The sequence below is a fragment of the Rhinichthys klamathensis genome, unplaced genomic scaffold, assembly GCF_029890125.1.
Source record: "Rhinichthys klamathensis goyatoka isolate OS25496 unplaced genomic scaffold, OSU_Roscu_1.1 h1tg000523l_1, whole genome shotgun sequence".
In the NCBI taxonomy this organism is placed as follows: domain Eukaryota; kingdom Metazoa; phylum Chordata; class Actinopteri; order Cypriniformes; family Leuciscidae; genus Rhinichthys; species Rhinichthys klamathensis.
This window is the reverse complement of record NW_026607002.1, coordinates 2,146,531-2,168,450: the sequence shown is the minus strand read 5'-3', so window position 1 is coordinate 2,168,450 and position 21,920 is coordinate 2,146,531. Positions and strand designations below refer to the sequence as shown.

Below are 21,920 nucleotides of genomic sequence, written 5' to 3'. Positions count from 1 at the left end.
GGTCTCTCTAAATGGAGGTACAAGTCTTATATACTTACTGACATCGAAATAGTCGCTAGGGGGTGCATGAGAAAAATCCTCTGTGACGGTACTACCACCAGTCGTTAAGGGTGATGCGACTGATGGGGGCCTAGTACGTGGAAGTGGTATTGGGTTTCTAGCCAGGCGCTGTGATTCTAGATCCAATCTACGGATTTGGACATCTCGGTCAGCCTGCCTCTCCACTACACGAAGCTTTATAACTTCTGCCTCACATTCCTGTTTTTTAATTTCAAGTTCCAACTCCTTTAACTTCAAAACCATGTTTGGATCCTGAGACACAGCCGACTCATAGTTAAGATTCTCCCTCTCTGCCTCCAATGATCTAACCTCAGTGCTCTCATCACTCTCTCTAGGCAAAATACCATCCTCTACTAATTTCTCATACAAGTTATCCTTTAGTACTTGTTTAGTGACGTCTTTTTTTACAGAAATATTAAAGAAATCTGCTATCAACACCAGATCCTTTTTCTTACAGCGATTAAACGCTTCAATAGTAGGGGAAAGAGTAAACCCAGTAAAATCAAACTCCATTATTCAAATGGCCACAACACTTTCCTCCGCACCTACAGTCAAAAACAGTCGAATGTTGAGAGAAGAGAGTACTTACCAGCAGCCAATTAACGGACGGACGAGCCCCCACTTGTTACGATCTACTCCCAGTCTAGGGTTGGGAGAGGGTAACAAACTTAAATAAATAGAAAAGAACGTAAACGTGGAGGGTTCCCTTCAGTCCTCTGCCCCAGAAATGTGAGCCAACACTTGATGCAAACGTAAAATGATTTATTGCATTTAAACAAAGAAAATGGAAGCTTTCAATCTTCAGGAGAAGGTCAGACCAAAACAACAAACAAAAGAGGAAGCTTACTATTTGAAGGAAAACTAAATGCCCTACACAGGTAAAAGAAAATAAATAAACAACATATGCTTCCCTCCACTCCCTGACTAACCAAAAACAAGGATTAATATATAAAAAGAAAAAGGTGGTGACTCAATCTCCCTACTGCTTTCCAAAACAAACAAAAAGTTGCTATACAATACCTTTTAGTTACCAAACAAAGTTATAAAGAAGAAAAAAAAAAAGAGATTGCTTGATCACACAAAGCACACCAAAAACAAGCTCAACTGTACCACACAGGGACAACACACCAGTTTCACACTTAGCAACACACAAGTCTGGTGCAGGGGAGAAGTGAACCTCCTCAAGCAGTGTTCACTCTGCTCTCTTATAGTGTAGCTCTGCAACTCTCCTTACGAGCCTCAGGTGTGGTTAATTAGCTGCAAGGCAATCAGAGTGAGGGAGAGACTGACAGAGCATAACAAACACAACAATTTAACAAAGTAAAATACACATCAAAAACACTTTTAATATAATACGTCTCCAGGACGTAACACATGGCGTTGCAAAAAGTTAAATTGATGGACAGCAGAGATGGAGGATCAGCTTGTTGATTTGTGGCAACAGCACGAATGTTTTTCTGTGAAAATCATTTCAAACACTGTCATCGCAATTTCTTCCTGCATATCGTCCGCCAAGCTTATTCTGAAGTCTCGCGAGATTTTGTGAGATTTCCTTTGTTCACAGTCGAGTCTCTGGTTGAAAATCTGTTCGTGTGTGGTGTGCTGTCTTTGTCACATAATGGCACACCACACACTATAGGAGCAAAACGCTTAAATCTAGGATTTTTTGTCCTCATGTTTGTGGTCTATCACATTTTGAAAATCTTATAAGATGTAAAAAATCTTTTGGTGTGTACCCAGCATAATGTAAAGTGTCCTTCCTCAATCAGTGAGTTTATGATCAATTTCATCTCATAACACCCTACACCTTCTAAGATGTCGTGCATAATGTCTGGTGCTACGTTCTTGCTGACATCAAAAAAGTGGAGATCATTAAAGGCACTTGCTTGTTTTAAGCCAGTGTCTGAGACACTGCCAAGACTGAGGTCTCTCTCGTTGGACTCAGCAGTCCGAAGAATGTCTCAGTCTTCCTTAGTCTGTACTCTAAGGATGTCTTTTGGTACACGGCACAACCGACAAGCATAATTGACCTATGGCTAAGCCACGCCCCCAAACGCGATGAGCCAATCACAGTGCGCAGCTAACCCAATACACTCCGACATTCTCTGCTTCCACGTCCATTGAAATGCATTGCAGTTAGTCAGTTTTCATTCGTTTTTATATGTTTTTTCTTGTCATTTTAAGTTTAAAATGGTCAAACGGTGTGTATGGGGTACATGCAACTCCGACACTAGGTTCCCGAGAGGCAGGGTGACGGTGTGTATTTTTTCACCCTTTCCCAAGCCACATCTCAACCGAGATAAGTGTCTGCTCTGGATAAAGTTATGCGGTAGACCACAACGCCAACTAAACGTGGATAAATTAAACAAGGATGTCTACATCTGTTCTAAGTTAAGTCAACAACGTATTTGAACATTATCTTTAACATCTCTAACGTAACGTTAGCCTAACATTAGAAAACGTTGACATTAGCTTCTAGCTGCGTTGTACATCATGTCACTTAGCTTCATTAACGTATCTGTAAATAACCGAGATAACAAATGTTAGCAATGTTGTGCTGCATGATTCATGTAAATACTGTAGCACCAAACTGTGATGGCAACGATATGCGGTTTATCACGTTTATTTTTGCCTGGAGCTGAAGCTTTTCATCAACCTTTTCAACAATAAAATGATTAATATAACCCTCCAATGCATACCATTTAGGTGACTTCGAGAGGATATATAATCTTTCTGTCTCCAAAAATCATCAATTGCCTCCTGTGAAATGTCTCCTACTGTTACAGCTGCCATAGCGCCTGTCCCCGAATGTTGACTGTTTGTCCGAGTGAGTGGAGGGGGCGTGGCTTAGCCATAGGTCAATTGCTTGCAAAGCTTTCGGTGAATCCAAGAACTCCATTTAGTGCCAAGTTATCACCAACAACCTGGCAAATGCTGACTTTTACTTTTCCATCAAATGATGGTGTTTTGATATCCACACCCGCTTTCTCCAAAGAATTTATGTCCTCCACTACGGGCTTTAAAACCGCATTAATGCCATAGGTTTGGGCGTCATCAGTTTTGTAGACTGCCAGCAGAAAAAGGGAGGATAAGCTGGAAAGCAGCTCTTTTGGTAAACATTTGATGGCAAAATACATAAAACCTACTTTGTGGACAGATGTCTTTGAGCCAAGTGGATTCACAGTCTCTACATCATCAATATAAATAAGGAGAGGAATAGAGACCTCCTGAGAGAACAGGGCATGGTTTTGTCAGAGCTCACCATCACAAAAATCTTGCAGGAGACCATTAGTGCTCTTCTGCCATGCAACAACCTTGGACATGATGCCTGGTAGTTCAAGTATCTTTTTCAGGAGTGGTCTAAGTGGAATGCGCTGAAACGTGTCACGCGTTGAAATTTGTTTTACTGCACCACTGCTGGAATCTATGTGATGAACATAGGAAATGCCAGGGAAAGTCTCCTCTATTGGCTGAATAAAGTTTCCAGACTGCATAAAATATTTAATTTGCCGATATTCAGTCTCTAAGCCTTTGAAAGGCTCAGATGCTGCCTGGAATTGATGGTTCAATTCCTGTGCCTCTATGCTTTTGTCCTGCCCAAGAGCCTTAAGGAAAGACATAGTTCTATCCTGAAGCTTGGAGACTATATCTGAACAGACTTGAGGTTTCTTGCACTGTAAAATTTACTGCAGAAAAGTCTGTGAAGACTTTGATTTGAGTTTTGCCAGGAAAAGAGCTACCCTATCTGTCATATCCTCTTCCTCCAAATCATCCATGTCACTGACCCCACCAATGTCAGACTCTTCCATGCATGAATGCTCTTGAGCATCCAGTGCCTCAAATGTTGAAATGGGTGCTTGGTCAGCATTACATCTAGATGCATTGTTAGTCTCATTGTGGGCATTATTGTGTTGAAGTAAGTGCCTTCTGTACGACCTCATATAAAAAAAAGTCCTCCGACAACCATGCTGATTGCATTCAAAATGTGTGGAAGCACTGTTAATACTGTGGACTGCTCTTAAGTGGGTAACAAACTGTTTCAAGTCAGCTATGATAGCTTGGCATCGAAAACACCTATAATGCATTATAGACTTACAAATTTCAGTTCTTTGAAATGTTTTAGAAATTTTAACCGCACGCCAATTTTGGGGATGAGGGTTGCAATCGTGTTCTCATCCAGCAACAGGAAACTTTCATCATCTATCTGCTTATCTAAAAGGAAGATAACACAAACAAACAAGACTATCTATGAAATTACACTGACATCGACTAGGCACAGAAGTTGTATCCTATGCCAGCCCTACAATATAAGTGATTCACCATAGGCAGTGTTTCCTCTAGGATTTTTTCCAGCCGTGGTGGCAGGCCCATTTCGCTAGGGGAGGGGGCGTGGCCCATGAGTGATATTCCCACTGGCCACGCCCCCTTCTCCCAGGTGTTTAAACTTCCCCTAAGCATTATAACATGAAAGGCGCCAATAAGAGCGGCAAAGCGATTATGCGCATCCCGTGCACAGAATGATGCACTTGAAGCAACGCGAAGTCACAGCGTGCAGCGCTTCGCATTGAAAAGTTCAAAGCGAAGAGATTATATCTATCTATGCTTAATGTATTATATCTATGCAACAGTTTATTGAGCCTTTTCTTTTAACAGTTTTAAATTTCAGTTAACTTACAGTGCACATGAAGAACAATTCATAGTGCTCTCTACTCTAGTGCTGTTGTAACAGACACCCGGGAGAAAGGAATATGATTTAGAAAGCGCTATAAACTCTAGCAAGATAAGGTAATTTTATGCAAACTATAGATCTTTATCTACAAATAAAGTATAATAATGGGAACATTGATCTTGAAGAGAGTGTCGTCGTGTTACTGTCGTACCCAAACGTGATGTGCTGTTTTGAATGCTGAATGGAGAATGACTGAGGAGAGATGAGTTTCCATTAACTTTAACTTAACGACTTAAATATACATTTTTACCTCACATTATGCTATTGAATGACTTTAGAAGTCTTGGAATATAGTGCGAAAACTCTATGGTGCTCTACAATGTTTTGTATGCCTTTAGTGGGGCTTAACAATAACACATACAATATCGGACCGAGAAGCTGCAGCCGTGGCGGGATGATTTTAGGTGTGGTGGCCCGCCACGGCAGAATGAATGTAGCGGAAACACTGATAGGGTTTGACACTAAGCCTTGTCATGTGCTTGTACTTTGGACAAGTAAATTGGTCATTCATGTTTTTGATCTTATTGTGAATGGTGTAGCAAACTTGGTTAAGTGGTAGGGCTGGCACTGGATGCAACTGTGAAAAAAGATTACCTACAAAGAAAGAGAATTTGAAATTCAAAATTGTTCATCACATATTACCAGCAAATTTTTCAATGAGGCACTCAAGATTCCAGTTGATGAGTTTTTGTTGAACAAAAATGTCCATTGCTGTAAAAGAACAGAAGGAAACATCTGATTAGTAATATCTTTACAAAGTTAGCTGGATAATTCAAAAATATTTTATAAAATCACCTGTAGATATTTCATCGAATATTTTTTATTCATTCCAATCTATTAGTCTATTCATATAACGATCGCCTGTGGGCATTGCGCCCATTTACTTATTTGATTGTAGTTTCAAGATAGTAAAAATAATAAATAAATGTTGTTAATGTTTATTCTTCCTGGCAGTTGTTAAAAAAATGCATGATTCAATGATCATCATAATTATTTTAATTATTGTGTACCAAATTGCATGACAGACCAAAATAATAAATTGTATTAATACATAAGCCTGGTTTCTCCTAAGGTTTTTTTCTCTCTCTCCATTCTGTCACCTGATGGAGTTTGGGTTCCTTGCCACTGTTGCCTCTTAGTTGGGGGCACTTAATATTCAACAATATTATTTGATTGTACTGACAATAGACGAATCCGGCGAAACTACCGGAAGTAAGCGGGCGCCATAACTGAGCTGTTGCTGGGTAGCGTTGCGCCATTGCCTCCTATTGTTTTAGTTGCAACTTGCGTCCACTGGAATAAACAGCCCGCGATTTTCGACTGTCACTAACGTTACAACTTTTATAATGTCGAGTGGGAAAACATGTTCCGTTTTAAATTTTCAATGGCGGCAGTAAAATTTCAATTTGGAAGAGAAAACATTGTTAACATTAGTAACATTACTGTTATGTCTGTTGTTAATGTTTGATTTGCTTGACTGTGACAGAATTTTTTTTAAATAACAAATTAAATGAAATATAATGCAGTTTGGTTATAATAACAATTATTTAATGACATAAGTAAGAAATATAATAAATATGCAATATAGTGCTCAGCAAAATCTCCTCTCTAGCTATTTTTTGCTATTCAATTGACATGCTATGGTCATTAAATGGCTTTACTGAGCTAAATGTAACATTATGTGACATAATTGTCCTCCTGCTGTTATATTGACCTCTTTCCATGGTTTAAAAACACTAATTGGTCGATATTATGTATACTTTCTAGCTGTACCTTACCCTTGCCTTTTGCAATGTGAAAATGAGATAATGGACACAAATGAAAAACATGAATTAGTTTATTTGATGTCATTAATTTATTTAGTGTTGCCAAATGGACAGATCTTTTTATAGTTTCCTCGTTAGCTAACGTTAGCCTAGCTAGCTTGCCAAGCTATTTTCATAAATAATCTGTAAGATCGTTTGTACCTTCATCTGTGACTGGAGGCCACTGTCTAACATCAACCCAACAAGTCATTCTGCCTGGCTGTAGCTGTCATCGAGGGTGCGTTATCACGGAGGTTTGTTTACATACCGGTAACAGCTCAGTAATGGCGTCGCCACAAGATGGCAGCCTACACAGAACGCTCGTCGGATTCGTGTATATCAGATGAGAACTGAATGACTTTTTTTTCAGAGCCACAATTGAACCAAATTGAACTACAGTAACTACTTCATAATTTATTATCTTTACACAGTTTTTGAACGGAACTGAAGCAACACTGAACTGACTTCAGCTGAACAATAACAGTTTTTGATGAGAATTGTACTGAGGTGGACGATGACATCACTGTTTTCTGCAGGGCTGCTTTATAGCCAAATTGAACTAAGGCGCACGCACCCAAACACAGTGAACACATACTGCAACATAATACAATATTTTATGTAAAGCTACCTTTCGAAAATGACTAACAATTACAGATAAATAGTAGCCTTATAGCTTCTTTAGCATATGCAGCCACTAGCCAGTGACGTTACACTGCATCCAACATAGCCGAGTCAGTTTCAAGTACAAGAAACCCGCAAAATTTCTGGAGATAAAACACCAACAACTGTATTTAGACATCGTGACCATGTCATAAGTGGAATAATTGATGACAGACCGTGTAAATATAATGAATGTTATGTCTGTGTAACGTTAGCCTAACGGTCGCTAGTTCGACAGACGCAAAAAACAGAGGATTCGTGTTAAATAATGTAAGGGTCCGTCGTCAATAATTCATACATAATTTCAACATAATTTCTTATTGACTTTCTGACTTAGTTGACTACTTAACGTTAGGATATTTTTAATAAAACACTGTTACTCACCTTTACGCTCGCTCCTGCTTGAACCTCTCGTCCTCCTGTTGACGTCGTGATTTGAACAGTGTGAGGACAAAAGCGCGCTTAGAGGTGAGCGCTCGGTAAAAAGTTTCCAAAACAAACCCAAATGCTGGGTCATTGTCAGCTGATTACAGAAAAAATAACCCAGCAACATAGTAAAAATGCTCAACCCAGGATATGGGTTTAAAAATAACCCAGCATTTTTTAGTGTATCGCGGGGCTAGTTGTAAAACACATGCTAGCATGACGAAACTTTGTGTATTTACTAGTTGCCATATCAACACTGTATAGAGAAAAAATGTGCCAAAATTTTAAAATCTTTGTAACATATCACTGAACATTTATTTAACCATAGCAAAAGTTATTTAACAGTTTAGATTGTTCTTTAATGCTTCGCTAACTAGCAGAACACACTTGCCGGGTTTAAATCTCAGTTGTGCGGCTGGGAAATGTTATGCGTTACATGACGCATAACAGTGTTACTGCGTTACACTGTGCCCCTATTGGAGAAATGCTATTCTATTCAATATTTTTATGAATTCTATTGAGAAACCATGAGAAAAAAGGTGAATAAGAGCCAATGTTCACCAATTGGGGAATATTCCCATCTTCCCACAGGAGAAGAAGAAGCAAGCAGGAGGAATTACTCCAGGAGAAACTACGGACATACTATTGTAAAGATGGAGATTAAGGAAGAACCCTGCAGAATAAAAGATGAAGATACTGAGGAACAAATAGGTTGGTGTTTTCCTTCATTCTCTTTAATGTCTGATGAGGAACATTACGATGAAAACTCACAAATCCTCCTGAGACCCAGGCATAGACTTTATCCTCTGTAGAGGACATTTATAGCAGATTTCTCTGAGATCATTCATGTCACAGTCCTGTAAAGAGCACATTCACAGGGCTTTTCAGAAATACCAAACGTTTGGAGGTTTTACCATTACAACTTCCACTCCTTGGTCTTTAAAAAATGACTGACATTGACGGAATGATCAAATTTAGCACTCTTATGGAAATATGATAATATTTTGTTTGTCGGAGTAAATTTCCAATTGTTTGTCATAAATAAACATATCAACGTTATGGGGTTTCCAATCAGAATATGAACTAAATATTCTGAATATATTCTGAATATTATGAAAAGGTTATGAAAATGTCCTGAAACCTAAATATTTATTGGTAAATGAAAAAATTAAACATGGTTTTCGCCTATACATGTCTTATCATGCCATTTTATTTTCTTAATAACTGAGTCCTGGTGTCCTCTACAGACAGCATAAAACATGAATAAATTCTGCAATGATTTCTCATGCCACAAACAATGTAATGACAAACTAAATTCACAAAGAAACCTCTTATATTTCTGGTTCTCATGAGTATATAACAATACATCTAGAACTAGATACTAGTAGACTCAATAGTAAACTAGATTTGTGCTGCATTAAAAATGCATTCTTGATTTCTTCGTTTCTCATTTTCCTTCTTTGATTGAATTTGGGGGGATTTTATTATTTTATATCTTGATTTTAGACCCGGTGGAAGTGAATAAAGACAAATGGCATCATTTCACTAATGAAGATGGAGAACTGACGTATAAAAATGAAGACCAACATCTGTTTGAAAAACCTCATCATTTCAAAAATGAAGATGGAAATGCAGTTGTTTCACAGACTGAAGAGAATTTCACACAAAAACAAGCTGAAAAATCTGGAGACAAAGAATATTTCACCTGTTCTGAGTGTGGAATGTTTTACGTGCACAAATCAGACCTTAATAAACACATGAAATCTCACACTGGAGAAAATCTGTTCACATGCACTCAGTGTGGAAAGAGTTTCACACGTAAATCAACCCTTAACAGACACACGAGAGAACACACTGGAGAAAAACCATTCACATGCACTCAGTGTGGAAAGAGTTTCCGTCGCAAAGGGGACGTAAATGTGCACATGAGAATTCACACTGGAGAAAAACTGTTCAAATGCTCTCAGTGTGGAAAGAGTTTCACACGTAAATCAACCCTTAACAGACACACGAGAGAACACACTGGAGAGAGGCCTTATACATGCTCTCAGTGTGGGAAGACCTTCACTACATCCAACAATTTAAAAAAACACCAGAGAGTTCATACTGGAGAGAAACCGCACCAGTGCTCTTCATGTGGGAAGAGTTTCACCCAATTATCTACTCTACTGAAACATGAGAGAACCTGTTGCCCGACATTTTGTAATTAGCAATTGTTCATGTTCAGATCCATCACTTACAAGTAAATAATTTGACATTCAGATTAATCAAAAGCTGGATAATTTGCTAAAATTAATAGTGAAGTTTGGTTTTTTGACAAGGGGAACCTTTGGGGAAGGTCAAAATAATAGTTAGAATATATGAGGGATTTGGGTGAAAGTAGCAACAAAAGTCTATTAAATCATAATCTATATTTCAAATAACTTATTTTAGATGCATAGACATGATGCGTTAAGATATTAAAGAATTTTTTGCATTGAAAAAGATTCTAATAAAATTGCAGACAAACAGCAAATGCTTGACAGCTTTAATAACAGCTTTAAGAGCTTAGCAGCTCTTTGCCACTCAGTCCATTGCATACACTTTTCACTCACTCTTTGCAAAGTCTTGTTAGTGTCGCACTGCATTTCTGAGAGCTCTCCCTCCGCTTATCCGTGTTTTGGTTTTCATTTTCTGCCTGGTTTCTCGGATTTCCTTGTTTGACTCTTTTTCTGCTCTGTTGTCTCTTTGTATTATCTGTCCTGTGTTTTCACCTGTTGCCTGTTTTATGGATTATGATTCCGAATCTCTGTAATAAACGACTGCAGTTGGATCCTCAACCAGTTTCAGAGTATTTTGTGACAAAAAGATCTAGATGTGAATAAATCGCTGGGTCCTGACCATATTGCTTCTCTGCAGCTGTTTTTATTTCACCTCCGTTGACATATGTTTAATCTCTCCTTCAACCCAAAAATGAAAATTCTGTCATGATTTACAGCCTTTCTTTGTTCTGTTGAACACAAAAGAAGATATTTTGAAGAATGTCAATAACCAAACAGTTGATGGGCATTGGCTTCCATATTATTATTTTTCCATACATGGAAGTCAATGGGGTCCATCAACCGTTTGGTTACCCACATTATTCAAAATATCTTCTTTTGTGTTTAGCAGAAAATAGGAATTCATACAGACTTGAAACAACTTGAGGGTGAGTAAATTATGTCAGTATTTACATTTTTGGTTAAACTATCCCTTTAAAGGTCCCCTATTATGCCCCTTTCACAAGATGTAAAATAAGTCTCTGATGTCCCCAGAGTGTGTATGTGAAGTTTTAGCTCAAAATACCCAACAGATAATTTTTTACAGCATGTTTAAAGCAACACCAAGGAACTTTTCCTCTTCGGTCGCCCTACTGGTTGGAAACGTAATTGTCCATTACCGCTGTCGTAAATAATTTAGCCTACCGTCGCACGCACGCTCGCTGTTTATCCAGCACCGGCTTTAGAATGAACGATGTCCACAGACAAGGTAGAGTATGTTACATGATTTCATGAAAGGATGATGTATTGCGACATCAGAAACGAAGAAAAACGAAATAATGACTATTGTAAAGCTTGACGTAAACAGTGGTGGAATGTAACAAAGTACAAATACTTCATTACTTTACTTAAGTAATTTTTTCACGTATCTGTACTTTATTTAAGTAGAATCAATAGTGCATACTTTTTACTTTTACTTCATTACATTTTGCAGCAATTATTATACTTTCTAATCCACTACATTTCTACAACGTTCTGTTACATTTTCGTTAAATTTTCTGATCAGTTTTTCCCTGCCAAAACGTCATCCTGACCATCCGTTCATCGCACGTTTCTGTCTCACCAGTGAAGTTTGGTTGCCATAGATATATCAACCCGTCACACTAAATTTGTCTCTATAGCACGCAGTGTGTTTATCGTGCAATTTATACGCGAAAATTATTTTTTACATGCATAAGAAACGCATTGGTAGGTTTCATAGACAGTAAAAGAAAGGTAGGTTTAGTAGTGGTGTGGGGTGCGTGTGTATTATACGTTTGGTTAGGATTAGTATGGCAAGCCAAGAGGTTCAGAATTAGGCCATAAATTAATCGCGTTTACAGCCAAACGCCGTCATATACGGCGTTTTAACATAATATGTGTTTATATTAGGGCTGTCAAATGATTAATCGTGATTAATCACATCCAAAATAAAAGTTTTTGTTTACATAATATATGTGGGTGCACTGTGTATAATTTTTTTATATATATAAATACACACACATGCTTGTATATATTTAAGAAATATTTTCATGTATATACTGTATATAGATGTATATATAATTTATATTATATATAAATATAAATATTTTATATATAAATAATATTTTTTTCTTAAATATACATGCATGTGTGTGTATTTATATATATATATATACAAAATAATTATACACAGTGCACCCACATATATTATGTAAACACAAACTTTTATTTTGGATGTGATTAATCGTGATTAATCATTTGACAGCCCTAGTTTATATATATATATATATATATATATATATATATATATATATATATATATATATCGTATATAGTAAGGGTAGGCTATATAGTAAGCTTGATGTGTATATTGCCTAATTGCAAGCTTGTTCAGAAATGGTGACAAAAACTTAAAATATATCTGCTTTTCCATCATATTGAACATCATTATATGAGTATTAGGTTGAATGAGTTAGAATTAACTGTTTTATTAATCATTAGAATATAGACATTAAGAAAATAAATTGTTATGCAAGTACTTTTACTTTTAATACTTAAAGTACATTTAAAATCAGGTACTTTTTACTTAAGTAGGGTTGTCATTGTGGTACTTCTACTTTTACTAAAGTAAATATGTCTCTGGTTATTTGTACTTTTACTTAAGTACTGAGATTCAGTACTTCCTCCACCACTGGACGTAAAGCAGTCGAATTTTGTAGTTCTTTATGTGGTCGGGTTACTACCCGAACCCCGAAGTTACATAGTGCCAGTAAAAGCGATACAGACCACGTCAGGATATGGCAGAAGTGCCTTTCACCCTGTTACGACTTGATGAACCACTGATGAGATTTTGGAAACAATATTTTAAGGTAAAAAATGTTACATAGTGTTACTTTAATTTGTCATTTTTTGGTGCTCAGAAAACGTGCTGTTTTAGTGTGTGCCCTTTAAATGCAAATGAGTCTCAGGACAATTTCATCTCACAGAATGATGATAATAATATCAGAAACTCTCAGTAACGGTGTTCATTTCGACCCGGAGTCGGACAATAATGCCTACTGAGTCAGAGTGCTGTATAGAGATGGAACAGGTATAGTTTAGTAGTGTAATTACGGTTATAACGTATTTATCATCTGCTTGTATGTATCCACTATTAATAGCCTACAAGTCTGCTGTTTCGGACCAGGTCCGAATGATGATCAAACATATACTGATGAGTTTAATAAAGTTTATTGTACATAACACAAAATATGAAGCGTCAGTTTTACTTCAGAAACTCACCGTAAGAGCTGAGTAAACAGTAAGATATAAGAAGTGCGCAAGTACATAAACGAATTTCGATAGAGTTGAGGGAACATTTTCTTTAAAAACAAAATAATTCCACCTCGTCTTCAGCAGCTGCCTCAGATTTCGGGAGTAGATAGAGAGAGCTATGTGGATTAATACATCCAGCCACACAACACCTACAACACTGGGAGACATTCTCGTCAGTGCAGCAGCTGTGAACTCGATCAGGGCGGGTCTATGTTAGAACGGCAGTGTCTGTCAACTGTGTACACACACTGCCAACACACATTTATGTCCAAACAGCATGCAAAAGTGAATTTTGCATAATATGGGACCTTTAATGAACCAGCGAGCAGCAGGAATATTAGGCTGATGTCACTTTAAGACCAAAAGCACAGATTAAATATACTGTTACACATGCAACTTATTTTCCACTTATGTTCACTTAAAGGGTAACTAAAAACTAAAACAACTTTTTTAGTTAATTATCTGTAAGAATGGAGCTTCATAAATGCTGTTCATTGATTCGAGTACATTTTTTGACATTTGGGTATAAAGTGTTTTAATTTTCAAATATATGGTGTAAAAACGTCTGAGTGCTGCCCTCTTCAGGTTAAACGGAAAGCTCCTGCAGTAGGGGTACTCTGTGACGGTACTCTGTCACGCCCTTGGTGCGAGCTCACCACGCCCTTTGGCAGCTCCTGGTATAAAAGCATCTGGTTCCGTCAAAACTACTGTAGCGAGTCAGGAGTTGGAATTGCGAGCGTTGAAAACGATCAGGATAGCGTATATTAGCATCTAGTTAGCATAGTATTTATATAGTTATTTAGATTATGTGAATTCTTTAAAAAAAAGTATATTATGGAATAGAAAGCTCCTGCAGCAGGTGCATTAGCACAACAAGTAGCATCAAGCTACATGACACAATTTAATTGATTAATATTACACTTTTACTTAAAGCTCACTTTAAAACACCATCGAGTATTTGTATCATATTCCGGTCGCAGTTTAAAATGGTTTCAATTCAAAAAAAGATTTTGAAATATGTCATATTTAGCATTTTATATGAAGCTATGGGCTATCCTTACTTAGCGTGCATACTGGAAGCATTACTTATACCTATATAAATATGCCGAAAGGGCGAAAGCACATAGAAATATCACAAACAAACCACATATATTAAAAAACGTGCATTTATTAGTTTCTTGGTTAGGCTAAAGAGATGTTACTTTAGGTTTGTTACCACAGAGGTTAGAATGAGAAAGTAAATATGACGCGTCATACAGAAGGGCTGGTTTATGATCACGTCGGATCACGTGAGATGATTGACAGTGAATAAGAGCGCGCTGATATCATATACTGACGCAAATCAGGAAGAAGAGACACAGACCTCACTGTTTGAGTTAACCCTCGGGTGTCGACAAACGCGCCGGCGCGATTTGCTGGATATTTTTCTACTTATTGCGTCACTCCAGTCACTCTCCAATTTAGCGAGTCTGACAGCAGCTGTCACTCACTGCGGGTCTCAGGTGCACTTTTCCAGCATTTTTCAAATATTGCCAGTGGGTGGAGTCAGGCTCTGACCAGGGGTTTGGTTACCCTTTAAGACATAACCAACCGTGTTTAAGTGAATACTGGCAAGCTGGGCATTTTGGCATATTTCTGTGTGTTTTTAAGGCACAAACCCAAAGTTCACTTTTCTTCTCCATGTTCCACTCCGTCTCGGAGCGCAGACACAGAAAGCTGCTTGAGGAACAGTATCACTTTCACCTCTTAATGCAGTTTGAATAACTCTTTTTATTATTGAGTATGTCCTGCAGTTTAGCGACAGTAGAATGTATTTTACGACAATCACTGATCTACACATCACTTCACTACACTTCACAATCATGGTTTGGCGTTAAGTTTGGGCTTTTAGGGAGCAACGAAAGTTCGGAAGGTGTTCAGTCAGATTTAATCGAGGTTGTTAAAGAGTTAGTGCACCCCAAAATGAAAATTTGGTCATTGTTTCCTCACGCTAATGTCGTTCTAAACCTGTAAGACCTTCATTCATCTTGGGAACACAAATTAAGATATTTTGATATTATGAGCTTTCTGACCCTCCATAGACAGCAACGCAACGACCACTTTCAAGGCCCAGAAAGGTAGTAAAGACATCGTTAAACTAGTCCATGTGACTCCAGTGGTTCAGCCTTAATGTTATGAAGCAACGAGAATACCTTTTTCATCTCCTAAGCACTGTTGACGTAGTAAACACACTGCAGTTCTTCCTGGTTCTACGTCACAATGCCGGCTAAGTATTTGCCGTCTTCTGAGTCAGCATCACGCATGTGTCGTGGTGCTCACGTTACTAGCATCGGCCAATAATGAGCCGGTGTTCTGACGTAGAACCCGGAAGGGCTGCAGTGGCCACAAAGAAACGGTTAACATTCCTTGAAAACGGCACCATATCTTGTTTTTTGGAAGCAATTTTTATTACACATTTTTTATTATCTCACGTTCAATCGATGTCTGATTACAGCAATAAACTCTCATCAATATTCTTTCAGCTTTTCTCAGAACTGAATTGAAGTTTATATAGTCTAACAGTGCTGGGAATATAGAGCTATTATTTAGATTATGTTGCCAGAAAGTGTTTGAACATAAATCTCTGTCTCTCAGGTATAATATTCTGGCAACAATTAATCTAACATCATCATTATTTCATACATCCAATTTGTAACCATATAAACTTTAGTTAATATTATATTCAACTTTGTATTAAACTAAAATATATGTTATATTATAAACTACTTGATTAAATGTCAAGACTGATGTTCTATTGAGCTTATTTCTATCATTCCTATGCATGTGCGCTTGTGGCTTTAAATGTGTACATTTATGTTATTATTAGTTTTTAATTGGTTTTATTTTTTTATATATATTTTTCATCTACGAGTTACGTCGTGACAACGAATGGGGTTTCGCTTAAAAAGCCTATGAACTTCGAGTATTACAAAACGAGCCAATGGCAACACTGGCCCACCCGGACCTGGTTCTCCGAACTTGTAGTCCTCGCGACAGCACCTCCCTGGCCAATTCCTCTGAGGAAGGACCTTCTTTCTCAGAGACGGGGCACCCTATGGGACCCCCGTCCCGATCTTGGAACCTCCATGTGTGGGTTACATACGTAACCGAGACGTTCTTCTTTCAGACTAATACAATCGGAGTTGTATTATAAAATGTCCTGGCTCTTCCAAGCGTTATAATTGCAGTGAATGATTGTTTCTGTTTTGAAGTCCATAAAAGTGCATCCATCCATCATAAAAGTGCTCCACACAGCTCCGAGGGGTTAATAAAGGCCTTCTGAAGTGAAGTGATGCGTTTGTGTAAGAAAAATATTCATTTTATGGACTTCAAAACAGAAACAACCATTCATTGCCATTATAAAGCTTGGAAGAGCCCAGGACATTTTATAATACAACTCCGATTGTATTCGTCTGAAAGAAGAATGTCATATACACCTAGGATCACTTGAGGGTGAGTAAATCATGGCCTAATTTAAATTTTTGGGTGAACTATCCATTGAAGATGAAAACTGACATCTAAATGTGAATAACAATACATCTAAAACTAGATAGACTTGATAGTAAACTGGATGTTGCTCATTTTTGGCTTCCTGATTTTGTTTCTGATTTGTCCGTCTTCAATTGAACCATGGGAATTTAATGCTGATTTTAGACCTGATGGAAGTGAATGAAGACAAACTTCACAAATGAGGATGGAAACAGTCGTTTCACAGACTGAAGAGAATTTCATTCAGAAACGAGCTAGAAAATCTGGAGTAACAGGATCTTTAACCTGCTCTGAGTGTGGAAAGAGTTTCAAATATGAAACAAACCACATGAGATCTCACACTGTTGAATGGCCTTATACATGCACTCAGTGTGGAAAGAGTTACGTTCAGAAAGGACAACTAAATGTGCACATGAGAATTCACACTGGAGAGAAAACCCGTTCACATGCTCTCAGGCCGTGTGTCCACCAAAGCGTTTTTCCACGCGCCTGGCGTATGTTTTCAATTGTTTTAAATGGGAGCACCGCGTTTTTAGAACGCCATGAGCGCAACGAGGCACTGAGCGTTTTTTTCATGCTGAAGCGCTTAGAGCTCGGCGTTTTTACTGGTCGCCGAGAGTTGAAAAATGTTCAACTTTGGGTAAAACGCAGCGCTCATCACTGTCACTTTTTACCCAGCCGTCCAATCACAGTGAAGGAGGGGCGGGACTAATACCACACCGACCAACTGTCACAACATTCTTTCTGTACAACGACATCAACTAGCAGAGCTAACCGAACAAAATGGATGAAAAATACAAATTATCTGCGAAATCAGTTACAAGTAAACTGTGCTGTGGATATTCTGTATCATAGCAACGAAACGTCTCAACGGAAAAAACGCTGCGCTGCCAAAACGCTCTCATGGGCTCACAGCTAGGCGTCTTCAGCAGAGCGTCTAGCATTTTCAGCTGGCTAAAAACGCTTTGGTGGACACACGGCCTCAGTGTGGAAAGAGTTTCAGTCATAAACAAACATACTCTCAATAATCATCTGCGCCGTCACTCTGGAGTGAGATCATTCAGCTGTGATCAGTGTGATAAAACATTTGCTTTTGGATCAGGCTTAAGAGCACACTTTAATCTCCATGCTGGTGTGAGACCTTATGTGTGCTTTGAATGTGGGAAGACTTGCACTACACCGGGGAACCTAAAAACACACCAGAGAGTTCACACTGGAGAGAAACCAGTGCTCTTCATGTGGAAAGAGTTTCACCCAATTATATACTCTACAGAGACATAAGAAAAAGCATTAAGCTGAAGGTCTGTACATTTTCAACAAGCACAAAAGACGTGAATTATTGTATTGCTTTTATTCTCCCTCTTCTTTTGAAGCAGATTCTGTGTCGCATCATCAGGATAAATCAGTGTTTTTGTATAAAGTGAACATTTAAAATTGACTCTAGATGGCATCATTTGTTGTCATTCCCAGTCAGTTCAAGACCATGGATGAAGAAACGGTTTGCCACCTCAACATGACTCTCAAAATATTTGTACTGTCAGACACACAGCATATGCCATTTCAGTATCTACAGTTAAGTTTGTGTATAAAAGATCTATAAAAGGTTCTCAAACATAAACACATTTGTGTCAAAATTGTAGCTCATATTAAAAACATTTTAAAATTCTTAATTTTTTGTTTGTTTGTTTCTTAAATTTTAAGGGCCACTATGATTATTTTCCAGAGATATAGTGTTTTCAATGTGGCTCTATGAGTAAATTGGTAGGCCTACACATTTTCAATAATGATTGTAGTAATACGTTAATTACATGAATTACTCAAATGTAGTAGTACACTAGGTGGTACAGCCTGAGACATGCACAATACATTTTTTTTTTGCCTTCTGCATTTTTGTTTTTCTTTCCCCTCCATTGTATCGAACCGTGATGTCTGGACCGTTACACCCCTTGCAGATACACTACATGAACTATCTCGAGGCCCACAGAGAAGGAAATGAATAGTTGAATAAAGTCTTTATTTTTGTTACAGACCCAATGGCCACCAAAGCGCTTTACAATTTGCCTCACATTCACCCATTCACTCACTCATTCATACACCGACGGGCGACGGCAGTCATGCAAGGCGCCATCCAGCTCGTCGGGAGGGGCTGGGGTTAGGTGTCTTGCTCATGGACACCTCGACACTTGGTCAGGTGGAACCGAGGATTGAACCACCAACCTTCCGGTTTGTAGACAACCCACATGAACCACTGAGCCACTGCCGCCCCGAGTTGATGAAACTGTTTAGGAAGATTATTGATAAAGCAATCTTTAGTGGCAGAAGTTATAGGTCTAACATATTTATAACACGGAGTCGGCTTTGCAGCCTTGGCTTAATGTAATTAACATGAGACTAGATAATGATCTGAGACGTCATCGCTCTGCTGCAGAATTTCAACGGCATCAACATCTATTCCATGTGATAATATTAGATCTAGAGTATGATTACGACAATGAGTAGGTCCTGACACGTGTTGTCTAACTCCAATTGAGTTTACAATGTCTTTAAATGCCAATCCTAATGCATCTTTTTCATTATCTACATGTATATTAAAATCACCAACAATTAGTACTTTATCTGCAGCCAATACTAATTCTGATAGAAAGTCCGCAAATTCTTTGATAAAATCTTTATGGTGCCCTGGTGGCCTGTACACAGTAGCCAGCAGAATTCTCAAACGTGATTTATCATTTTTACACTATATATTTTTACATTAAGAACCAACACTTCAAAAGAAGTATATTTAAAACTAGATTTCTTAGTGGTTTTGAAAATATTACTATAAATTACAGCAACACCTCCCCCTTTGCCTTTCAGACGAGGTTCATGTTTATAACTGTAATCTTGTGGGGTTGACTCATTTAAAATAATGTAATCGTTTGGTTTTAGCCAGGTTTCTGTCAAACACAGCACATCTAGATTATAATCTGAAATCATATCATTAACTATGAGTGATTTTGGAGTAAGGGATCGAATATTCAGCAACCCAAGCTTTATCATTTGCTCATCTGTATTATATCTGTTTTTTATTTGTTGAACATCAATTACATTTTTAACCTGACGTTTTTTGGATTTCCAAAATCGGGGAACAGACACAGCCTTTATATGATGATATCTAGGTGAAAGAGGCTCTATGTGATGGGATTTATCTGACCTTGGTGACGTGAGGCCGCTAGCAGACGGTCGGTTTAGCCAGTCTGTCTGCTTCCTGACCTGAGCCCCAGATTGTCATGTTTTAGCTCTAAGACTATGAGCCAAATTACTAGAGAGAAGAGCAGCACCATCCCAGTAGGGATGAATACCATCTCTTTTCAACAGGTCAGGCTTGCCCCAAAAACTTTTCCATTATTATATTATTATAAAATATATTATATTTTATTGCAGTTGATGAGCTAATGAGAAAAGGCTCATGATTGGGACAATGCTGCCATATTCCCAGATAACAGAAATGATAGACTTGTTAGAGAACAATACATTGCAAATTATTTTAGTTAATTTAGTTTTGATTTAGCCCATCCCTTAATAAAGGATAATGTAGGCTATATAACTTTTTCATGTGTACATGCATTTTATTTGGCATCGGTAGCACACACTGTGGTTATCTTCCCAAATTCTAGTTCCACTTCACTGGATCAATAACTATAAAGTGTACTTGACATTCATAAAAAAGGTACAAGACCACAATGGTTTTGGAATATTTTTATTTTATTATTTTGCTGTTATCACTTGTCAGCTTGGAGCTTTGGAGAGAAAAAGTTATGATGATTAATACATTGTGTAGGAGCCAAATGTGTGTTTATCTTTTATTTGGGCCACTAGATGGTGCTGTAGGCTCATATATGTATGTATATATATATATATATATATACACTCACCGGCCACTTTATTAGGTACCCCATGCTAGTAACGGGTTGGACCCCCTTTTGCCTTCAGAACTGCCTCAATTCTTCGTGGCATAGATTCAACAAGGTGCTGGAAGCATTCCTCAGGGAGTTTGGTCCATATTGACATGATGGCATCACACAGTTGCCGCAGATTTGTCGGCTGCACATCCATGATGCGAATCTCCCGTTCCACCACATCCCAAAGATGCTCTATTGGGTTGAGATCTGGTGACTGTGGAGGCCATTTTAGTACAGCGAACTCATTGTCATGTTCAAGAAACCAATTTGAAATGATTAGAGCTTTGTGACATGGTGGAAGTAGCCATCAGAGGATGGGTACATGGTGGCCATAAAGGGATGGACATGGTCAGAAACAATGCTCAGGTAGGCCGTGGCATTTAAACGATGCCCAATTGGCACTAAGGGGCCTAAAGTGTGCCAGGAAAACATCCCCCACACCATTACACCACCACCACCAGCCTGCACAGTGGTAACAAGGCATGATGGTTCCATGTTCTCATTCTGTTTACGCCAAATTCTGACTCTAACATCTGAATGTCTCAACAGAAATCGAGACTCATCAGACCAGGCAACATTTTTCCAGTCTTCAACTGTTCAATTTTGGTGAGCTCTTGCAAATTGTAGCCTCTTTTTCCTATTTGTAGTGGAGATGAGTGGTACCCGGTGGAGTCTTCTGCTGTTGTAGCCCATCCGCCTCAAGGTTGTGCGTGTTGTGGCTTCACAAATGCTTTGCTGCATACCTCGGTTGTAACGAGTGGTTATTTCAGTCACTGTTGCCCTTCTATCAGCTCGAACCAGTCTGGCCATTCTCCTCTGACCTCTGGCATCAACAAGGCATTTCCGCCCACAGAACTGCCGCTCACTGGATGTTTTTTCTTTTTCGGACCATTCTCTGTAAACCCTAGAGATGGTTGTGCGTGAAAATCCCAGTAGATTAGCAGTTTCTGAAATACTCAGACCAGCCCTTCTGGCACCAACAATCATGCCACGTTCAAAGTCACTCAAATCACCTTTCTTCCCCATACTGATGCTCGGTTTGAACTGCAGGAGATTGTCTTGACCATGTCTACATGCCTAAATGCACTGAGTTGCCGCCATGTGATTGGCTGCTTAGAAATTAAGTGTTAACGAGCAGTTGGACAGGTGTACCTAATAAAGTGGCCGGTGAGTGTATATATATATATATATATATATA

The 21,920-nt window shown here is 38.3% G+C and overlaps 2 protein-coding genes and 1 pseudogene across 2 annotated transcripts in view; all 3 read left to right on the top strand.

The window, feature by feature from the left end:
• LOC130073138 (zinc finger protein 585A-like) overlaps positions 1-10,195 on the top strand; it is a 128,876-nt pseudogene extending 118,681 nt beyond the window's left edge.
• The window catches only part of LOC130073047 (gastrula zinc finger protein XlCGF57.1-like), a 754,620-nt gene that overhangs the window by 49,535 nt on the left and 683,165 nt on the right, over positions 1-21,920 (top strand). The gene's annotated exons all lie outside the window — the stretch shown is intronic.
• Positions 1-21,920, top strand: part of LOC130073068 (gastrula zinc finger protein XlCGF7.1-like) — a 277,485-nt gene that overhangs the window by 49,516 nt on the left and 206,049 nt on the right. The window lies entirely within an intron of this gene.